The following is a 16,410-nucleotide window of genomic DNA, read 5'->3' as shown; positions in this document are numbered from 1 at the left end:
ACAGGTACCCCCCGTGTGCACCCCCCCACTCACCTTCACTCTGGGGGCCCACAGGGCCCCCAGAGTGAAGACCGCCTGCCTTTCCATGGCGGCATTGCCGCCACGGAAAGGCATTGCATTCTTGCCATTGTAATATGGCTGGTGGTGTCTAATAGACACCGCCACCATATTAAACATTTTTCGCCCCGGTCTCAAGGCGACCGGGGCGGAAAAGTGGCGGGCGGTGTTTTCTTCCGCCATGGTCCCCCCTGCCATACTAATATGGTGGGGGGAATACTGGGAAGGATGGCAGGCGGATTGCCCCCACCAGGCTGGCGGTGGCTACCGCCAGCCTGGCGGGGGCAATCCGCCCGCCATCCTAATGGACCTCATAGTGTGCCAGATGCAACCTGGTAAATCTTGGAACAATGAGGAAAATCACTTTAATCCTTGCTCTGATAAGTTATCCAATCACTAAGGAATTTAAAAAAATAACTTTCTAAGATGGGTGACCGACACTATTGCTTTTGCCAAATATTGCACCCTAATTATATGAGCATCGGCAACACCAAGTGACAAATAGCATGAAGCCAACTTTGTGGTTGCAATTGAAGAAGCATTGGAGCAATTAGACAGATTGGCTTTGCCTAAGCTTGTTCTATGTTTCTTGCAGATCTGGGTAAATCATTCTTTATTAAACAAAGGAATGTTGCTCTGCAGAGGTACACCAAGATTCCCCTTTATCTAAAAACATAGGCTACGCATCAACTTTGAATCACTCAAAGATATTAGCTGACAAGGACAAATGTCAAGAACAATTCTTTCAAGAACACGTAAATTAATCAATTTGTCAAAAAATACACATCTTCTCATTAATTGCTTTATAGCATTAGCCTGTGTAACCTATTGCTGTGCATGGAAATGTATTTCCATAAATGTCATATTTCTAGAGGATGCTTGAATATCATATTTGTCTCAGTTGCTCTTGGAAAATGGGAAGTAATTCGAACCTGTGACATGGACAATGAATCAACTCATCTTCTAAGTCGTTTGAAGAGCAGACTTTTTTCCAGTAGTTTATGCTGCAAATGATAGCAGGAGAACCTTTGTCCTAGAAAAGGTGATATTGTTCCTAAATGCCCAAAGAACTGTGTACAGGGTCTTTAATATAATAAAGCTACGTAGAGGAATACAATAGTCGTGAGCCAAAAAAGAAACAATGTGATCTTGTGTCCAGCCTCCAGTGATAAGGTTAGCTTCTGCAGTTACGATTTTCTGGCTTTGGGTCGATTGCTTTTAAGTTCATTCCTCATGGAGATTCCTTATGTTTCCTCTGGTTATAGCACATGATTGCAATGAAACGACTATTTATATAAAAAAAGCCCTAGAAATTACTATGGCTCATTGTTTCTATCGATAATTGCCAGGATCCAGAACAAAACAAGGAGTTTATTGCTGCAGCGGCAGAGAGCGAGTAACATGTAACAAGCAGGAAATACGTACGCAGCGGAATGCGCATTAGAGTGCTTACCCTCAGAAGTGCGGGAACAGTGGAGAACATGCATCACACTTAGGGCCTCATTAGGATAACGGGCGGACTTTGCCCGCCCGTCATCCCATCGTAAATCGGGACCGCCCGCCATAAGGGCGGGGGTCCCGGGGGTGCTATTAGAATGTGCCCGCCACAGTGGCGGGCACATCCTGTATTTTCAGCATTGTGGTGGGCGGTGCTCTCTGCACCGCCCGCCACAATGCTGAAAATGCACGTTCATATTGTCATTTACAAAGCGGCAGGCACCGCGTGGTGCCTGCCGCTTTGTAAATGACAATGAAGGGGGGTACCACAGGAACCCCCCACCTGTACTTCACTCTCTGGGGCCCGCAGGGGGCCCCCACAGTGAAGGCCGCATGCCTTTCCGTGGCGGCATCGCCGCTGCGGAAAGGCACTGAAAACCAGACATCATAATATGGCTGGCGGTGTCTATTAGACACCGCCACCATATTATTCCTTTTCCACCCTGGCCGCAAGGCGACCGTGGCGGAAAAGCGCCGGACGGTCTTTCCGTCCGGCCGTGGTCCCCCCGCCATCCTAACATGGCGGGGGGGAAATCTGGTTATGATATCGGGCGGATTGCCTCTGCCAGCCAGGCCGTGGCTACCGCCAGCCTGGCGGAGGCAATCCGCCCGATATCATAATGGACCCCTTAGTTTCATCTGCATTATTAGAACACAGGTGTCATGTGTTTTTTGAAAGGGCGTTCTGATGTGATGTGAACTTCACTCAATGGAAATGTATGAGGGGTAAAGTGCACACTTGCGCACAATAAGTAAAAGGGAAAATTTAACAGGATAACACAGCCAGCAACAATATGTTTTCAGTAATGACCAGTGGGATAAAGAGTTTTTAGTGGAAGGTTAATTAATTATTTAAGTTTCTTGTATTGCCTTCTTGTGTTGACTTAATATTTTAAATTCTTATATTAGCTTGTTAATTTAGCTTCAGTGACAGGAATGGCAGCCAGAATGAGTCAACCTCTGAAGTTTTTGTCAGAATGTGGTGAACTGTTGTTGCCCTGTAAAAAATGGAAACGTCTCTTTGGCTCTTATCTGAAGGTGATGGGTGGGGGAGTTCTCTCTGGCCAGGAAATATGAAGTTCAACTTTAACAATCTTGGTGTTGAGGGTTGCAATATCTATGAGAGCCTTGATCCTATAGCGATGTTTAACAGTGAAGGAAAACCTGAAAATATCTATGAAGTGTAAGGGCTTGTGTTGCAAACACACTTCCGGCCACATATAAATTTGGTTATGGAACAACACAAGTTTCTGTCATGAGGGTGCAGTCCAAAGAAAAAAAAAGAGTAGGGAACTATGTGGCAGCATTGAAGACCCTGGCCCAAACTTGTGACTTTGCTGATCTGACAGATTCTTTCATTCAAGACCAACCTGTGCAGTGCACTAATGAGATATTGCTAGCAACAAATCCTTCCTTAAAGGAGTCCATTAACATTGCTGAAAGTGTGGTACTTCCTGTTGGGTTAAAGAAATATGCAACACAGCAAATGCTAAAAATGTTACAACTCCCAGTGCTTTGGTGGTGATCGAGTACAATCATCAGTGTAGTGAGTCTGATATATATGCGGGAGCAGTACAATATATAACACCTAAAACTGAAAAGCCCAAACCTAACTCTGGGAAAATTAAGGGCTCAAAATGTAAATGTTACACGTGTGGTAGCCCAAACCACTTGTAAAACTATCTGAATTGATATGCCCGTAATGCCAACTTCAGGAATTGTGGAAAGAATGGGTGTTTCCCTCATGTTTGCAAAGGTGTTTGTAAAGTGAACAGTATTGTGTTTGACCCTGAGATGCATCATAGTATAATTCTACATGTTGCGGATTCTGTTTGTGTAACAAGGTGTGCAGAAAATGTTCATAATGATACTGTTGTCATGCCTAAATGTGATATTATTATAAGTGACAAGATCGTGCCAGTCTTAGCAAACTCTGGGTCACCTTTCACATTAGTGGGTGATAAAATTGCGAAAGGATTTTTGGGAAAGAAGCCATCATCTTGAGATCACCAGACTTAAATCCCATATGCAATGAGGGACAGAAAACCAATCTCCTGGGTTACACTGACCATAATATTTAAAAACAGAGAAACGATTGGCATGGTGTACATGGCAAAATAGGGGGACAATCTGCTGGGTTAGCGCCATCAGAGAGATCTGAGAATCACTTTAAACCCAAATTCACCTGAGCAGTTTATGCAACTGTCACATGTCAATGAGGATGGAAACATTGTACAGGAGTTCCATGATGTTTTTAAAGATGAATTAGGAGTTGAATGAAGGAGTTAAAGTACAGAAATCATCCTTAAAACAAAGGTTAAACTAGAAGTACACAAGGTGAGAAGGGTACCAAATCTCATGTTAAAACCCTTACAAGTTGAATTAGATAAACTACAGTGTTGTTATTGTTATTGTTATAGTCAGCTTATATAGCGCCAAATCACCTGCAGGTCCCAGGGCGCTTTTGAACTGTCAGACACAACAACCTAGACGGTGACACAACGGTGGGGGAGCTAGACATGATTTACCGCTGCCTTAAATAAGATGGTTTTAAGGGATTTTCTGAAGCGGAGCAGGTTTCCTTCTTTACGTAAGGCTTCGGGTAGTTCATTCCAGATCTTTGGCAGTAAGGTCGAGAAAGATCTCCCACCTTTTGTTGCTAATCTAAATCGGGGGCATACCAGTAATTGGGCCTCCGAGGATCTCAGGTTTCTTTCAGGTCGGTAGATCTCTAGTTTTTTCTTAATGTAGGCTGGGGCTTGTCCATAGATTGCCTTGTGGGCTATGCAGAGGCTTTTGAATATGGATCTCTGCGTTACTGGCAGCCAGTGGAGGCTCTGCAGCAATGGGGATGCACGTGATCTTCTTGGAAGTTTAAAAATAAGTCGTGCCGCATCGTTTAATACCACTTGCAGTCGGTTCGTTAGTACCTTTGGTAGACCTAGGTAAAGTGCGTTTCCGTAGTCCAGCCTTGACAGTATGGTGGCCGAAATTACAGTGCGGAGCATGGACTGGGAAAGAAGCGGCACTAGTTTGTGCAGTTGTCTTATGAGCCCATTGCAAGTTCCCACCACTGCGGAAACCTGGCTCACCATTGAAAGAGCACTATCTACCTTAATGCCCAGGCTTTCTACCGTGTTGACGGGGTTGGGGGTGGGGCCAAGTTCCTGAGGCCAGTATAGGTCGCACCAGGGGGAGCAAGTATGTGACACTATTAGCACTTCGGTTTTCTCCGGGTTGATCTTCAGGAGATTCCTGGACATCCAGTTGACAGTATACCTAAGTACTTTCTGCGCCTGTAGCTGGGCCTGTGCAGTGTCATCTATGCTCAACAGCAGTTGGGTGTCATCAGCGTAGTTGAACACGCGACAACCCATCTCTGCCAGGGCACTTATAAGTGGTTGTAGGTAGAGGTTGAACAGGAGGGGTGATAGGGCAGAGCCCTGCGGTACCCCACATGTGAGTTCCCCCACTCCTGACACCCCATCCCCCGGCTGGATCCTCTGCGTTCTCCCGGACAGGAATGATTCTAGCCAGAGATAAGCTGAATCCCGAAACCCCAATCCTGTCAGCCTTTCCAGGAGTAGGGTATGGCTGACGGTATCAAACGCCGCTGACAGATCTAAAAGTATCAGGGCGCTTGGATGTTTCCCGTCAGCCATACCTCTGAGGTCGTCCAGTACTGAGAGCATAACCAGCTCGGTACTGTGGTGAGCACGGAACCCCGCTTGCATTTTGTGAAGTGTCTAGGAGTAATAGAGGGAATTGAATCCTCAGAATGGTTGGCCCCCATCATTTTGGCTCCAAAGGATGGTGGAAACAAGATAAGGATGTGTGTAGATCTGAGAGACCTCAAGCAGTATATCTGGGTCAACCGGCAACCCATACTGAATATTAATGAGGGACTAGTGATGCTGGGCGGAGCATAGGTGTTTAGCGTGATGTAACTATCAGCCGCCTACTATCATGTGATGCTGCACGAGGAGTCCAGGGCATTAACCTCTTTCATCACATCTCTGGGAGCTTTTAGATTCCTTATAGAGCCTTTTGGATCATCCTCGACACCTGCCACTTCCAAAGTTTAATAATAGAGGTTTTGTCTGGGATTAAATCAGTCATGTACTTCAAGTATGATATTTTAGTATACGCCAAGGATAGACCAAGTCATGACACTGTGCTCAAGAAAGTAATTTCCAGGTTAAGGGAAAATGGCTTACTCTCAATATGGACACATGCAGATTCAAAGTTGCCAAAGTCTCTTATTTAGGACACACCATCTCAGGGGATGGTATTAGCCCTGAATTGGAAATGGTGGATGCTATATCTCAAGCGTCTGCATCGTACACTAGGGACCAAGTAAGATCGTTCTTAGGTCTCTCAGAATATTATTTAAAATTAATTTGTAACTTTTCTAGTGCAGTGCATCTGTTCAGACTATTGCTCAAGAAGGGAGCTTAATTTATTTGGTTCCCTGAATGTTTTCAGGCTGTTAATAAAGTAAAGAATGAAATAGCCTGCATGCCAGCATTAGGACATTTTGATGTTACCAGAAAGGTTCTTTCACTATGGATGCCATCTTGAAGGGATTGGACGCAGTCCTCTCCCACATGCTTGAGTAAGAAGAAAAAGTGATAGCTTTTGCCTCACATACGCTCAATGGGGGCTGAAGAGCATTACTCTGTGATAGAGCAGGAGACATAAGCCTGTATATGGGCTATAAGCCATTTTAAATTCTTTCTGTGGGGATTACCATTCACAGTAAAGACAGCTGACAGGCCTTTGGTCCAGATGTTTGCATGCAAACATACAGAGAACTCCACCAATGGAATAAAAAGGTGGGTGGAAGGACTAGTGGAGTACAACTTTAAAGTGGACTTCTTTGCCGGGTAAAAGAAATATACCGGCTGGTTATCTGTCCAGGAGGCAATTAGGCAAGGAGTTAGTCTCCACAGCAGAACCACCAGTTTTATAGGTTAAAGAGCCAGCTCTCAACAAACTTGAAAGGGAAGGTGGAGTATCCAGTAATGCAACAAGGAAACAGGTTTTGACTCTGGTTTTGGATTTTGTGGTGGGAGGTTGGCCAATCTTATGCAGTTTGCCTGAGGACGTAAAAGCATTTTGTAATGTATAAGAGGTGTTGAATATTGTCAATGATGAACTTTTCAGTGGTGAGAGGCTGGTTTCCCCGGAGTATTTGCTTGGCAAAATCTTCACCCTGGCCAATGAAGGTCATCTAGGCTGATTGTAACCAAAGCCAGGGTAAGGGAGATGAACTAGTGGCCAGGTGTGAACAAGCAGGTATAGGAGGTGCTTAGGGATGTTATACTGTGGGCTGGTACTGACAAATCCAGGTCAGTCAGAGCAACTTTCTTATCTCCTGCGAGATCCCTGAGAAACCATGGTACACGCTGGCACTAGATATTGTGGGTCATTTTATGGAGTTATCAACAAATGAAAGATTTGTACTGGTAGATTATACTTCCAAATGGGTATCAGCATGTTGCGTTAGCACTTTTGTGAAAAGTAATCTGCTGGATTTTTTTTAGGGGTGTCTTTGCTTCTGAAGGAACATCTAAAACCATAGTAACGAACAATGGGGTCCAATTCATTTCGCAAGAGTTTTTGGAGGATTTGGAGGATTTGTCAATTAAACAACACCACACTGCGCTTTATGCACATCAAGCTAATGGTCTTGTAGAAAGCATGAACCATCTTGTGAGGGCATGTGTGCAGACTGCTCTCGAGAGTAGGTTACCCTTGAAGAGTATCCTATGTGAAAAATTATGGGAACATCACAAAGTGTAACAGGAATTTCTGCCTTTCAGAGACTCAAAGGGAGAATGGCAGGATCTAAATTAAACCCAGTTTGGTTATGTGTTACCAAGGCATGATGAGTCGGTATTCACGTAGGATCAAGGAATATCAGGAAAAGTAAAAGAAACATGATGTCAAGTAAAATCTGTGGGTGGTAGGTGTGATGGTGACTTGAAGAAACCTATTTGGTCAGACAAAGTTCATGGGTCCCAAACATATTATAGAAGTCAAAAGTAATGTGGTGGTATTGAGAGGGGGAGGTGTGGAGCATGTTGAGGTTACCGAAACCAACTGCAATGGTAACTTTCACAGAACCAGTAAAGTAGGAAGTCATAAACCTGGTGATAGTCATGAGTCTGGAAGTGAAGATGTGAACTCTTTGCAAGGTAGCACAGGCTGGTAGTGAGGCACTCAGCCTCAGGAAGCCACCTAATTATTTCAAAGATTAGATTGTGAAATAGTGCCTTTTGTTTCAGGAAGTTACTTGTAAGCCTTGGGACAACACTGTATGAGTTGGAAATGCAATGTATTCTGACTTTCGATCTTATGTAACTTTCAGTTCATGTAGGTTATTTTTCCCTTAATTTATTTCCCCTTGAGCTGCTATTCCTTTGGATATATTTAGTCATTTCCCTGTGCCCTATGAGTTTGGAAATGTTATAATGCATTTCTTCATCATTGTTCCTTTTCCTTTATTTACAGTTGTCTGTTACTGCATGTTTGAGGGGGAAGATGTGTTGTAACTTACTCCTGTCCCTTTAAATCTGGGGGAATCAGTAATGTTCTGGGAGCATCATAGGGTGTTGTGGGTGTGCTAGTCACCAACTGCGCAGTTGGATTGTGGCTGAGTACCTGCGGTGGATGCAATAAAGAAAGTTTCAGAAAACATTTGTGGAGTGTACTCTCTTAACAAAAAATCTTGATGTGTGGCATCACCCTCCTAGAAAACTCCCTGCTGGGGATAATAAATGTCCAGATGCATCAAAAAAGCTGGAGGGCTACATCAACCTGCTTGAATCCACCAAATTAGCAATAAACATACCTCCATATAACAAACCACTGCTGGTCATATGTGGAGATTTCAACTATAGAATAGGAGAGTGGGTAAAATCCAAAGTACAAAACCAGTCAACTAAAATTAGCACTGGACATTGCCACCACCCAGCATAACATCTCATACACGGACACACAAGGTCCTCATTTGCAATTTATTTGCTCAGTCAAGGGACTGATCTCAGCCCTCACCTCAGACCCTCGAGAAATACAAAAACTAAGAACCCTTGGAGCAGAAAGGAACACCATAGAAGCAAATATCTCCGAAAAAGCCTCTATCATCCTATTCTCCTTCATAATTGTATCAACAGATCAATCTTCCAAACATTATCCCAAAATATCTTTGAGATTTCACCAGAAACCAGTGAGACAGAACCAGACCTAAACAGCAGTAGAGACATCAAAGAAGCAGTTTTTAGCAAGGACACGATATGGACAGCAATAAAGAAATTTGCTTAGAGAAAAGTTCATGCCCAAGTGTGATTGTGGCAAACATCTTCAAACAATGTCAGAAATGGTGGAAAGAATCCTAATTATGGTTTTTTCAGCTAATAGCTATTTCTGTGACCGCTACATGCCCGCATGTAATAAAGGTGCCAAAACTAACAGAGAGGCAGACACTACTATGCAAGTTAGACTGAATCAGAAAGGCCTAGTAAGTGTGAGATTTGCAATGGTAGTCACAGTAATGACATGAAATGAAAAAGATGTGATGGAGTGCAAAAATGCCCAGAGGTGTCAAGGCACTAAAGATTCTTTAGTTCTGATGAGAAGTAAAATCAGCAAGGATAACTGGCTCATGTAGTTGTTGCTCCATCATAATAGGGTGAAGAGCCAGATTTTCAAGGCTTTCCTGAAAGGGGCATGAGCCTTTTGGCAGGTGATGTAACAGGGGAGGAAGTTCCAAAGCTTGGCCGTGGCCACCAAAAAGGGTCTGCCTCCCCATTTTGTCTACCGAAACTTGGGGATAAGTACCCGGATGTGATTTGCAGAGTGGAGTTGTCTGGAAGGAACATACCATTGGAACATTGTTTTCATTCTTCCAGGCCCTGAGTTCTGAAGAGCCCTGTGAACAATACATATGGCATTAAACGTTATTCCCTGCTTCACAAGTAAACAATGGAGCATGGTTAATCCTGCTGAGACTGATTGGTATTTTGGAATATCAAGAATCAGTCTTGCCACCACAACCAATGCAACCAAACCGACCAAAGCAAAGCTGTTTACACAAACAGCCTATACAGGGACATTTTGAAAGCTTCACTGGACATTCTGGCAATCGAAGACATCCTTGTACACGCACTGGTATCTGCAGATGACTCCATCCTGATTGCACCAAAAGACCTCAATGCCCAATTTTGGGCAATAGCTGAATACTGTCAGCAGAATGGTCTGCATATAAACACCCAAAAAAACATGATTAGGATCTTTAGGAAACACAAGAATGCAAGCAAGACCTTCCACATCAACAGCATAAACTTGGAAGAGGTAAACACGTGTATGTACCTGCGACTATCACAAACAACCTCCAATGGCACAACCATCAAAAGGGTAATCGAGAAGCCAGAAAAAAATCCTCAAAATGGCAAGGGTGCATGTACATTGCTTCTCAACATACATAGGCAGAGTAGTCAAGACAAAAGCTAGGAACCAGATTGCCTCCTGGAGACTGAAAAGAAGTGCGCCAGGGAAAAGTTCTGGAAAAATCTATTGATTGTATCCACAAGATTCCCCACTGTCACACTAGAAGTAGACATGAGCGACACTGCCATTCAAAGTAGATGCCAAATGGCTTCCACAAAATATGGGCTTAAGAGACTAAATTCCCATGCAGTGAACCTGATTGACAAAGCCTCAAGAAAGGCCTCAATAGAACACTTAAACCACAGCCAAAAATCTGCAATCACAGACAGCTAGTAAAAAGAGATAAGCCTTCGTGGAAATGCCCGAACACCTGGCAACCTCGCTGTTAAGTTTACTTCAATCCAAAGAATCAAACTACTGATAGAGCGCGCGAGGTCACCCAGCCAATAATTTCGCCGTTTCCGGCTTCGGGCCCATATACTTTCAATTCACACTATTCATTGACAGGGTGACTTCACGGGCTGCTACCAATTTGTGTGAATTTCCCTACTGTTATTACTTAGCGTACCCGACTTTCCATCCACCGACACGGGTACCTATGACCTCAACGGATCAGGGAGCTAGCTGTAAAAGGAAAGGCAGCAAAATACCAACTCAAAATGACATTCAATACTGTTGTAAAATGACCACGGACAACTGGAAGTTTTAAAAGCTTTATCTAAAGTTCGTTTTCGTTGAGCATTAAGTTTACAAGAATGAGACAATCAATAATCAAAATAATGAAGAGTACATAACTATAGAGAAATAGAGTCAGGGTAATCATGGAAATGCTAATATGAGATGCAACAAGAAACGCTATGCATTTAAGGTAAAAGTTCTTTAGACAGTTTAAGTAAGGCCGTTCTAGACCATATCAGAAAATGACAAACTGCAATGCAAAATATGATTTCTAAAAGGTAGGATAACATAGGAACAAGTTAAGAAAATATGCAATTGACTTTACGTTTCAGTAGTTGCGGCACAAAAGCATGGAAAAATCAACATGTGCAAAGGTGTCTCTTTATTGAAGCAAAGACAGAAAAATAGAAAGGTGCAAGTTCAAAGAATTTTAGAGCAATATTTACCTAGACTGGTGTGAAAACCAAACCCTGGCCACGGGTCAGTTAAGGACAGGAAACCCTCAAGGAAGGATACCCCTCAAAGGACAGCAGGTGCAGAATGGACACCCCGGACAGGACAGGATACCCTCAGATTAGGAATCAGGACAGGACCCTCAGGACAGGACAGCAAACCCTCAGGACAGGACCGCTCAGGACAGGACCACACCCGCAGTTTGGGAGCAACGCCTGCGCTCCACCCTCTCTGCAGCTATCGATCAAGACCCCGATTGGATCAGCGAACTCCCAGCAAAGTGCTTTACCAGCACTTTTAAGGTTCAGTAGAACCTTAGTCTATGGTCAATTTCGGACAGAGTGCTCCGCAGCGCTCTGTATCTTCAGTCACCTATTGAGTACGATGGGTCAGTGACAGGTCAGCTAAACCAGACAAGTCGGACAATTTCCCTAGGTGAACCCAGGGTAGATATACAGTTTGGGGACGGTGTACCACCCCCCAATGTTGCAAAGTGTCAGAATCCCTCAATTTGGATTGGTCCTAAGGTAGGATTTGGGTAACACACCAATCATAACACACTATTTGGATGCCTAATTTGCATCTTTGGGTACCGCCTAGCAAGATTGGGGTTCCCATGAGAAACTGCAGGGAAATACAATGACAATTTACATTGTTGCAGAGTAGGGACACATGGCTCCATTTTCCTGGGTTTTCAGGTCAGTTCTCAGGAGCATCTTGCCCATCCCTGCCAGCTGGCCAAGTTCCACCAGTCAAGGTTGTCAGTTCCCCAGATGGAGGAGCATGCGCAGAAAGGCCCTCCAAGATGGCATTCAGCTCAGTCAGACCCCCATTCCCCGCGGTACATGAAAAGTAAGCGAGAACAAATTAATACATAGAAATAACATTATGAAAACACATCACAGGGTTTGTACTTTCAACTTATCACTATAAAATATACTTATGCGGTCTAGATGTTAGCTACATGTATACGTACACAAGAGCAGTGGCACGAGCAGTACCACGTTACTGGCAAAGCTATGCATTACGCATGCGCAACTATTTCCCTCCAAACCCGCGAACACATCAGGACACGTGAGTGTGACTGACGCATGCGCAGACACTTACTTCCAAGCAGCGGCCATTTTAAAAGACTCGAGTTAATTATTTTAGTAAAACACATAGGCAAGCGTCGGGAAACCTCGTTTAAACATAGAATAAACGTTAGTAAGACGTACAACTTATTACTGGATTACACACGGGCGAGGTTCATGAATAAAGCACGTCGCGAATGCGAAGCTTTGCTTCATCAATCCCCTCTTTGATGATATTTACTATCATCACAAAAATAAATGGAACCAGATGCCAACTTCTCACACCTTATACATCTCTATCTCTTCCAACAATTTGCTCAACTTTTCTTTCTCATCTTTAGTAGGGTGAGAATTCTTCACCCTTTTGTATATCTGATTATTCATTTCCTCTAATTCAAGCTCATCCACACTTCGTTTCACTCCTCTGGCATTCACTTGATGCTTTTCGGTGTGCTTGCGACATTTGCAACAGGCAAATATGAAAAATAGGATAAGACCTATAATTCCAATTGGCATCAGTATCTTAAACAATAAGCTTTTACCTAAGCTAGCAAACCAATGACCTACATTTGAGAGACCATCTACCAGTCTCTTCCAGGCACTGTCAACCTCGAGTGGTTTGAGTTCCTTTGCCAAATTAGTAATGTTTTTCACGTATCTTTTAAGCTGCACACTTTTGTCCGGAATATAAGTGCAACAATGTTGCGCCTTCAACATCCGGCAGACTCCGCCCTCTTTTGCTAATAAGGTATCAAGAGCAAGTCTGTTCTGCAAAACCATTGATCTGATCGCAACCATTTCGGTATTGACCAGCAGAAATCCATGAGCTGTCTCAGTAGACAACACATCCACTATAGTGGACAATTTGCAAATTCTGTGAGTGTTCAGAACCACTCCCACTCCAGGTATCAGTGCACTGAAAATACTACCCATTATTTCACCTATACTTTCTCTTTTACTACGCACTAAGCCATTAGTATTTTCACTGCTTCCAGCAACTCCATTCACATGGTATATTTTCGGGAAGACAATGCCAAAATAGCAACTTCCATACCAGTGATCCGGCAATTTGAAATAAGCCTTGTCCCCACAGATATAATAAATTCCAGGAAACACAGGCTCTGACCCATTTTTGAAACCCCAACCTCCAATTACCTTGTAATTATGTTCGCATTCACTGGAACCAATGAAAATGTTATTATAATAGCTAGTCTTCTCGCGGTGAAGACATAGCTTGCCTTTCTTTTCAAAATCCAGCAACAGTACATAACTATAGAGAAATAGAGTCAGGGTAATCATGGAAATGCTAATATGAGATGCAACAAGAAACGCTATGCATTTAAGGTAAAAGTTCTTTAGACAGTTTAAGTAAGGCCGTTCTAGACCATATCAGAAAATGACAAACTGCAATGCAAAATATGATTTCTAAAAGGTAGGATAACATAGGAACAAGTTAAGAAAATATGCAATTGACTTTACGTTTCAGTAGTTGCGGCAAAAAAGCATGGAAAAATCAACATGTGCAAAGGTGTCTCTTTATTGAAGCAAAGACAGAAAAATAGAAAGGTGCAAGTTCAAAGAATTTTAGAGCAATATTTACCTAGACTGGTGTGAAAACCAAACCCTGGCCACGGGTCAGTTAAGGACAGGAAACCCTCAAGGAAGGATACCCCTCAAAGGACAGCAGGTGCAGAATGGACACCCCGGACAGGACAGGATACCCTCAGATTAGGAATCAGGACAGGACCCTCAGGACAGGACAGCAAACCCTCAGGACAGGACCGCTCAGGACAGGACCACACCCGCAATTTGGGAGCAACGCCTGCGCTCCACCCTCTCTGCAGCTATCGATCAAGACCCCGATTGGATCAGCGAACTCCCAGCAAAGTGCTTTACCAGCACTTTTAAGGTTCAGTAGATTCTTAGTCTATGGTCAATTTCGGACAGAGTGCTCCGCAGCGCTCTGTATCTTCAGTCACCTATTGAGTATGATGGGTCAGTGACAGGTCAGCTAAACCAGACAAGTCGGACAATTTCCCTAGGTGAACCCAGGGTAGATATACAGTTTGGGGACGGTGTACCACCCCCCAATGTTGCAAAGTGTCAGAATCCCTCAATTTGGATTGGTCCTAAGGTAGGATTTGGGTAACACACCAATCATAACACACTATTTGGATGCCTAATTTGCATGTTTGGGTACCGCCTAGCAAGATTGGGGTTCCCATGAGAAACTGCAGGGAAATACAATGACAATTTACATTGTTACAGAGTAGGGACACATGGCTCCATTTTCCTGGGTTTTCAGGTCAGTTCTCAGGAGCATCTTGCCCATCCCTGCCAGCTGGCCAAGTTCCACCAGTCAAGGTTGTCAGTTCCCCAGATGGAGGAGCATGCGCAGAAAGGCCCTCCAAGATGGCATTCAGCTCAGTCAGACCCCCATTCCCCGCGGTACATGAAAAGTAAGCGAGAACAAATTAATACATAGAAATAACATTATGAAAACACATCACAGGGTTTGTACTTTCAACTTATCACTATAAAATATACTTATGCGGTCTAGATGTTAGCTACATGTATACGTACACAAGAGCAGTGGCACGAGCAGTACCACGTTACTGGCAAAGCTATGCATTACGCATGCGCAACTATTTCCCTCCAAACCAGCGAACACATCAGGACACGTGAGTGTGACTGACGCATGCGCAGACACTTACTTCCAAGCAGCGGCCATTTTAAAAGACTCGAGTTAATTATTTTAGTAAAACACATAGGCAAGCGTCGGGAAACCTCGTTTAAACATAGAATAAACGTTAGTAAGACGTACAACTTATTACTGGATTACACACGGGCGAGGTTCATGAATAAAGCACGTCGCGAATGCGAAGCTTTGCTTCATCAATCCCCTCTTTGATGATATTTACTATCATCACAAAAATAAATGGAACCAGATGCCAACTTCTCACACCTTATACATCTCTATCTCTTCCAACAATTTGCTCAACTTTTCTTTCTCATCTTTAGTAGGGTGAGAATTCTTCACCCTTTTGTATATCTGATTATTCATTTCCTCTAATTCAAGCTCATCCACACTTCGTTTCACTCCTCTGGCATTCACTTGATGCTTTTCGGTGTGCTTGCGACATTTGCAACAGGCAAATATGAAAAATAGGATAAGACCTATAATTCCAATTGGCATCAGTATCTTAAACAATAAGCTTTTACCTAAGCTAGCAAACCAATGACCTACATTTGAGAGACCATCTACCAGTCTCTTCCAGGCACTGTCAACCTCGAGTGGTTTGAGTTCCTTTGCCAAATTAGTAATGTTTTTCACGTATCTTTTAAGCTGCACACTTTTGTCCGGAATATAAGTGCAACAATGTTGCGCCTTCAACATCCGGCAGACTCCGCCCTCTTTTGCTAATAAGGTATCAAGAGCAAGTCTGTTCTGCAAAACCATTGATCTGATCGCAACCATTTCGGTATTGACCAGCAGAAATCCATGAGCTGTCTCAGTAGACAACACATCCACTATAGTGGACAATTTGCAAATTCTGTGAGTGTTCAGAACCACTCCCACTCCAGGTATCAGTGCACTGAAAATACTACCCATTATTTCACCTATACTTTCTCTTTTACTACGCACTAAGCCATTAGTATTTTCACTGCTTCCAGCAACTCCATTCACATGGTATATTTTCGGGAAGACAATGCCAAAATAGCAACTTCCATACCAGTGATCCGGCAATTTGAAATAAGCCTTGTCCCCACAGATATAATAAATTCCAGGAAACACAGGCTCTGACCCATTTTTGAAACCTCAACCTCCAATTACCTTGTAATTATGTTCGCATTCACTGGAACCAATGAAAATGTTATTATAATAGCTAGTCTTCTCGCGGTGAAGACATAGCTTGCCTTTCTTTTCAAAATCCAGCAACAGAGCAGGACCCGCCCCACCAGTTGAGGTGCCTTCCATGTTCTCTGCCCACCTTGGTCTTTTCTGACTTTCGTCATTTGCTTTCTTTTGTATTTTAATTCTCCTTTTCTCTGCCATGTTCAGGAACATCTTTTCCTGCTCACGCAACGAACAAGTCAAGTTATCTCTGTGTGCGTCACCTATGTCAATATCACCAATAGTCAGAAAGTAGTCTCCCATATATCGTATCACGTCGCTTTTGGTATGTACAGGATTCAAGTT

General features: G+C 43.4%; 1 protein-coding gene across 2 annotated transcripts in view; it reads left to right on the top strand.

Moving 5' to 3' along the window:
• Nucleotides 1-16,410, top strand: part of SLC26A7 (solute carrier family 26 member 7) — a 699,592-nt gene that overhangs the window by 669,107 nt on the left and 14,075 nt on the right. The gene's annotated exons all lie outside the window — the stretch shown is intronic.

This window comes from Lissotriton helveticus, chromosome 4_1 (assembly GCF_964261635.1).
Source record: "Lissotriton helveticus chromosome 4_1, aLisHel1.1, whole genome shotgun sequence".
NCBI classification, from domain to species: Eukaryota; Metazoa; Chordata; class Amphibia; order Caudata; family Salamandridae; genus Lissotriton; species Lissotriton helveticus.
Note: the sequence above shows the minus strand (reverse complement) of the source record. Positions and strands in the feature narration are given on the sequence as shown.